Source organism: Blennius ocellaris (genome assembly GCF_963422515.1).
Source record: "Blennius ocellaris genome assembly, chromosome: 17".
Lineage (NCBI taxonomy): Eukaryota > Metazoa > Chordata > Actinopteri > Blenniiformes > Blenniidae > Blennius > Blennius ocellaris.
Window position 1 is genome coordinate 13,246,495 of NC_137666.1, and position 7,502 is coordinate 13,253,996.

Consider the following 7,502-nt stretch of genomic DNA (forward strand, 5'->3'; position numbering starts at 1 on the left):
AGCAGGCAGCTCGGCTACGGAAACGCAGTGAACTGCAGCGGGGACTGAGCCTGCGCTCTGGGAGCACCCGGATGTTGGCCCGGTGTTACGGACCATTCTGTCACCGTGTCAGATCATGTGATGACCAGAGAGTGATACCACAAATAGATTCTGTTTGTCTTCGCCTCCAACCTTTCTGCCTGGTCAGACATTCACATATATATATATTTTTTATCTTAACAAATAATATCACAGTATTTACAGAAACAACACTATTTAATTGAAACTTTACCCTCTTCGTAAGGTGATTTATTTACAAGTATGTATGATGGGTTAGATACACTGAATGAGATCTGTCAGATAGTAAGGGTTAATTATTCCATTCTCGTGACAAAATGCTGAATGGTGGCACACTGGTTTGTGCTCTCGCCTCAGCAAGAAAGCCATGGGTTCAGATACAGTGCAGGCCTTTCTATGTGAAGTTTGCATGTTCTCCCTATGTGTGTTTGTGTGTGTGGGTTTCCTCCCATGGTCAAAAAAACATACATGTGAGGTTAATTGATGACTCTTCAAATTCCCCAAGGTGTGAATGTGAGTGTGTGTGTTTGTCCTGTGATGGACTGGTGAACTGCCCATAGTTAGTTGGGATCAGCCCCAATGCCCTGTGACCCAATGATTTGCACTGTTGCCCCATTGCACTGCTTGACTTCTCTCCAGATATTCCAGTTTCATTCCACAGTATAAAAATATTTATGTGATGATTTTCACTCCTCCATAGGGGTGTTAATGACAGTGTGTGACTGCCGTTTTGTCCTGTGAAAGACCTGTAAATTGTCCTCGTGTATGCTGTGCTCACTCAGTCTGCTTGGATTGCCTCCAGCTCCCCATGACCTTAAATGAGCTTATTTGTTTATTTTTTCAGGGACCATGTACACAAAACATTAATCTTAAAGAAAAGTACCAGCTTTGTACCAAATTTAGCTGTTGCTACTTTCCATCTGCAGTCCTCGGGCAGGAACACAACATTGCAATACATATTACAAATATAGCCTACAGTAGCATTATTGATATATTATCAACATTAGCAATAACCATTAAAACTAATCACCTGGTTTTCTCAAATTCAGACAGAATACTAAAAATCTTGCATTATACAAACAAGTTACAACAATGGATAACTTCAATGGACTAATGCTGATACAGCTGCTTTTCCATAATATGCTTTTTTAGGTTTCGAGTAAAGACGTTCCAGTCGACAGAGGACTTCAATCTGTCTGGGTGCTGATTCCAGAGTTTGATAGCTTAAAATGAAAAAGTCTGTTAAATTACATGACAGATAGATTAATGGAAACGTTTCACAATATGTAACAATATTTGCGATTGTGAGCAAGGTTAAAACAATTAGTTTTGAAAACATTTTTAAAAGAAACAAAAAGCACAGTGCTTGCTGAAATGTCCTGATTGAAACAAATAAACCTGAAACTGTTTCACAGTTGTCCTCGGCTCATGCTTTGTACCAGCAGTCAATATGCTTGCAGATCAAAACATACCAGCCAAAGATCTTTCCACAGGAATATGATATGAGGGCAGCACCTTTTGTCATGTTTCTCAATCTGTTGTACAGGAAATTAAAATAGGCCGTGTCTCTTCCTGTCTTGTATTCCCAGAGGAGGACAAAATGGGTTGTTTTACATCCACAGAGAATTACACACTAAACCTGGTTAGATGATCACCTTTGTGATCTGCAGGGTTTTGTTTTTTTTTGTTTTTTTTAAAGACAGCCTACATTTTCATTGGCTTTCTTTTCTTTACTGATTTAGAAGTTTTTACTTTTAAATCATGCACGGTCTATAAAAAAGCAGTCAGGCCATTCAATGTTTTATGCAAAACACATTCAACACCCAACTGTGGACACTCATAGGATTCAAGAAAATAGTGAAGCAACATAGTTTTCTGTTTGATTCCTGGATTTTAATTCTCTGGAGTTTTTTTTTTTTTTTTTTATTAAATATGGTCAATAGTATGCTGTAGCAATAAATGGTTGTTATGTAGTTTTAATAGTAATACAAAGCACCACACATATTGTATTTGATTCTAACGCTCCTCCTCAAATTGAGGTATAAAAGAAGTGGAAGCAGAGAATTACAAACATTCTCACATTTCTGTAATTAAGTAGCATTTTAGGGTTCAAATTATAAGTATTTTATTTAAGTATTTACAGTTATTTGCTCTATATAATGTCCTTCCAAAATGTGACACCGAGTATGCCCACTATTGAAAACTTTGATCTGAACTTTAATAGCAGATTAATTTGTCCTCTTCAAAATATAAAACACCTGTTGCATGCAATTTCTATACACTTCATAGTTCATAGTGATTCAAAGACCTGCTATTGACAATACAATTTAATATATTTACAAAGTAATTATACCTTTAAGTGAGTTTTTCTAGAAGTGTACTAATGCCTTTGACTTCTCGGGTACTTTTACAGAAAACGAGCATAATTTAAGTTATGTAACACCAACAAAAACCACAAAAGCTGATAAATGTGTATGTATATATATTTTTTTTTTAACAAAGTCATCTAAAAACCTGAGTTATCTGCATCAGGTTTACATGTTAGTACAGGAAGTTAATACAATTATTAAATAAAATGACTTGAACACCATTATTAGGGGCCCCCTGTGTAACAAATACTGTAAATACACCTGCAAGCTACAAGATACTATACAGTTTTACAGTTGGACTATGGCAAGAAAGCAGATTAGCTGGAGGGAACACATGTACACAAAGGACTTGCAAACTAGTCAGAAGCACCAGGCCAGACTCGAACCGGGGCTCTTCCTGCTGTGGAGACAAAATACTACACTTTCCTACACTACATATGTGGCTGGTATATTAAATATCATGACAGAAAATTATATATAACATAATATTGAAAAACAAACATATCCTACTTTTTCGTTTATCTGACAAAGTATGTGTTTCTGCATTCATGTATGATGTGTTTCTCAAGTCAAGGCATTTTCTCTATCGTTGTACGGACGTATTTTATACACGAGGTGGCGCTGTCAACCAGCATGTCAGCAGCAGGCACTCCTTACGGAATGTAGTTGTATTTGTGGTTTTCGAGCCAATATTCAGAACCATGGACAGCAGCGAATCGGTTGTTCATGGCATGATCAATGAAAATTTGCAGCGCCACCAACGTGCAGGCGTTTGTTTTCACTCATTTAAGATTTACAATCTTGACAATGAGATGGGCTTGGGAAAGTCAAAGAACCAATTCAAGGTACATAATGTCGGAGCTGTAGAACATCTGTTTTGCAGAGAGTGAATACTGATTTCACACGGGATGACATCAAATGGGTCACAACAATGGGCACAACGCATGCATGCAAAGGGAGAACTTGCGAACTCTGCTCAGAAACACTAGTTAAACACCACAGCCGGAATCAAACGATTGCCATACCAGCGATTGCTACAATACTTCTGTGGCTGTAAAATTAAATATCAAACCATATTATTGAAAACATGTCCTACTTTTTTGTTTATCTGACAAAGCATGTGTTTTTGACTCCAGGTGCAGCAGGGATCTGCACACGGCTTTACTCTTTATCAACCTCTTCACAAGTTTGTCCAAATTGAAATTTTCATGGAATCATGAATATATAAACAAATGCCGTCAGAGAAAATGCACACTGGAGGGCAGATAAAATGGGGCTGTATCAATAATGCACAAGAAATGGGATCTGTTTCTGAGGCTGTGACTTCCATTCTGACTGTCATATTAAAAAACAACAAGTGATGAGGCAGAGCTTTTGTGTCCGACGTGATGAAGTATCGGGGCCACCATCCCTGTTTGACTCCTGAATCGAGGTCTCTGTTATCTGGGACATACATCCATAATTAGCAGTTTTGTGTTACTTCTTCCTGTTCTCTTGCCATATGAGGTAAACTTCCATCCCGCTTTCATTATATAAAACTGCTTCCTTCTGCATGAGGATTTCTGATTATCTACTTAGTCTCTGATAAGTGTGCTTTTATGGAATTATATTTTAGCAGTTTGATTTGTGAATCAGAGAACTAAAATATTCAGTGACATAACTGATAATGAAGGTGAGCTTGAACACAGGAAGTGCTCAAATAAAATAAACAACATAGGGGTTTTTTTTTTTTAAAGGGTTGAATAAAAGCATTTAGTAAATTAACATAGAGCCACCCCGAAGTTGCTCTGAGGCTAGAGTGCACAGGTACCTGGTGGCAGGATGTAGAACAGTTCCCTTGTTGCACAGCAAGGACACAGAAAGGTAAAACCACGGGACGACAAAGAACAGATTGGTATACAAAAATAACCCAAGTAATGTCCAACATGTCAGTGAATACACAGGACGCAGTTTCTCTACTAATCTCTGAAATAGTTATACTTTAATTCCACACAATTCATCCATCCACCCATCTCCCTGTCGACTCAATACAGCGGAGGGTTGGACCCAATCCTGATCGTACTGCCTCTGAGGGAATGCAGAGTTTTTTCTCAGGTGTTCGGCCCCTTCTACAAATAGCAGGCTGCATAACCTCTGCTCCACTCGCTTTCCAGTCGTTCTCCTTCTTGCAACTATCATCTGTTGATGGTTGAAGGTTGTTCTGGTTTTTTGTGTGGCCTCCTTCATTGCAACAACAGGACAATTGGTATATTTTACTACAAAAAAGGCCAAAATACTTCTTCTTTGACATTTGAATGACCTCTCTTTTGCACTACTTGGCACAGATTTCCATTCAGTTTTTATCTCTGTACAAAGTAGGAAAATTCTGAATATCTGCAAGGCTTTTGTAATTTGTTATCCATCTAGATGGTGGTATTAGTCTGCTCTGTTCATATTATGGCACAGTCATCCTCTCGAGGCATCCACACAAATTTCTTTCCTTCAGTTAAATCAGGTCAGGCTGGTAATTTTTTTGTTTTTTTCTTTTCTGCTTTTGGCCACATCAATCTGAGATACTGATACGCTTGTGCAGGGATCTGAGCTCATTCCGTCGCAAAGTGATTACCAGATAATTGTATACATGACAAGCAAGTAACACTGGAAGATGGATTCGAATAGATTGACATTCAAAAATGAATTTTGATAAGTAAAAAAAAAAAAAAAAAAAACTCTCTTGAGTTTTTGGCTCTGACATTTCTAGCAGGTTGATCTACAGCATGCATCACTTGTGCAGACGTATGTGTCACAGATTTTTCCCAGCAGGCTTTGTGTCATGCTGACCTGTTTATTATCCTGATTGTATGCACAGCTTCATTCAGAAAATTAGCTTCACCTAATGATATGTTATTTGAGGCTTCCCGCACTGACATGATTGATAAAACATGACCAGAATATGATTATAATGTTATTGTAAACACAGAATCAATTCAGTCTGAAACTGCTTCACGGAGAATGAAGTTGGTGTTAATGGCGATAAAGGGAGGATATGATTTAAAACATTGTGCATGGATCTGTGTGGCTCAGTGTTTGGAACCCCCCCCTGTCAGTTTTTCCTGTTTGTTAATATTTGAACACATTTTTATGAGCTGGCTATGTAGCTGCAGAGTTAGAGTTCACACTTACAGCATGGACTAAACTCATGCATGCATAATTTTGACCCACAAGATCCACTAGTGGCTTCACACCGGCCGGATGTGGCTTTAAAGTGTAACTATCAAATAAATAAATAATCTGGCAGATTGTCAATTATTCATTGGTTAAATTAAGCAGAAAATGACAGTAGGAAATCCTCTCAGGAGTTATCGGCGCATATTTTGGTTTTATCTTTGTGTTACTTGTCATAGTTATGCTGCTTTAAGTTTAGAGTCCGGGTGACTTTAATCATTGACCTCAATACGATTTGCTTTCCTTATAATTTCCATTCATTCTTTTTCAAACAAATGACCATAATGACCATAAAGACATTCACTCTTCAAGAAACCTAACCATAGTAAATCATAGAGAGCCAAAATATACACGGTTACATAGTTATACTGGTTATTGACAAAGGTGCTGCTTTTGCAGAAATGCAGAACTGTTCGATGTGAGGAGAGCATTGGTCAGCGAATCAGCCGAGAGGCCCATGGTATCTCTGGAAGAGCTGCAGTGGTGGAAAACCAGCACTACACACCGCCCTGAACACACCATCCCCACTGTGAAACATGGTGGTGGCAGCATCATGCTGTGGGGGATGCCTTTTTTCAGGAGGTACAAGTTGGCATTTTGAGCTCGTTTGCAAAGAAAAATGGGTGAAAATGTCTGTCTCTAGATGAGCACAGCGAGTCGAGACAAACTACAAAATGCAATCATCTGTGATTGCAGATAAAGGTATTGACTCAGGGGCTAAGAATACTCTTGCATTCCACATTTTCAATTTGTTTTATTTTGTAAATTTGTCTTCTTCTTCACAATTCTGTGGCCCAGGAGAGCTGCAGGGGGGAATCTGGAGGTCAAGGGAATGCCATAACCAGTATCATAGAAATAGTCATGGTTTCTCTACCTTTGCAGAGCTCTCAAACCAGCCAGGAAGTCTTTGTCCTTGCAGAGAGAACATGAAGTGTCCTCAATTGTCTCCTGATCAGAGCAGAGACTGGACGTCCACTTTTGAAACACAACTTACATTCCAGATCCTTCATGTTTTTCCACAATTGCTTATTTTGCACCCTTGCAGTAAGCTCTGAACATGTTCCTAAAATTGGACCTCGAGGGAAAAAATACATTATTTGCCACAGCCTGTGCACAAATCTGTATTCAAGACTGAGCTGGAGAAAATACTTACCGGTTCTGGATTAGATCGAACATAATTGTATTGTTCCATTTTTGCAGTCTGCTATTGGAACTCTACCAGGCTGGATCCTTGCCTAAATGTTGTGTATGAAGGGAAAGACAAACACGACTCTTCTCAAATTAAACATTTTCTTGTTTTGATTATCTTCCTGTAAGCTGATGCAATAAAAGGCTGACTTTTCATTTGACACAGTTGTTGGTGGAGACAGAGCCACTTCATGAAAAAACAAAACACAAAAGCATACAAAATATTTTGTTTACTCCAATCAAACAAGTGCCCTTCAAATGCTTGTCTACAGCAAATACTGTTCAAAATATCAGGCGTAGCTCATTTTGCCCTCTATCAGGTTGCAAGTAGCTTATTCATAATTTTACTAGTGGTAGCAGTAGCACTTCATTACATTAAATAGTTTAATAGACTGCTATAGTCTTACATAATATTGAGGAAATCCATTGGTGCACATCACCAAACACACAGCAACCACAGGTAATGTTTGTTTTTTTTATAATACTGTAACATTTATAGATATACTGTAGATATCATCTGTTTAACAAAATTTGACACACAATTCATACGTTAACGAAACATATCCTATACAAAAACCTATGCAGTTATGCAATAAGAAGTCTAATTATCATATAAAAGATACAAACTTGCACTATAAATAAGATAAATGTACAATAAAAAAAATGAAAACAAAAAAAACCAAA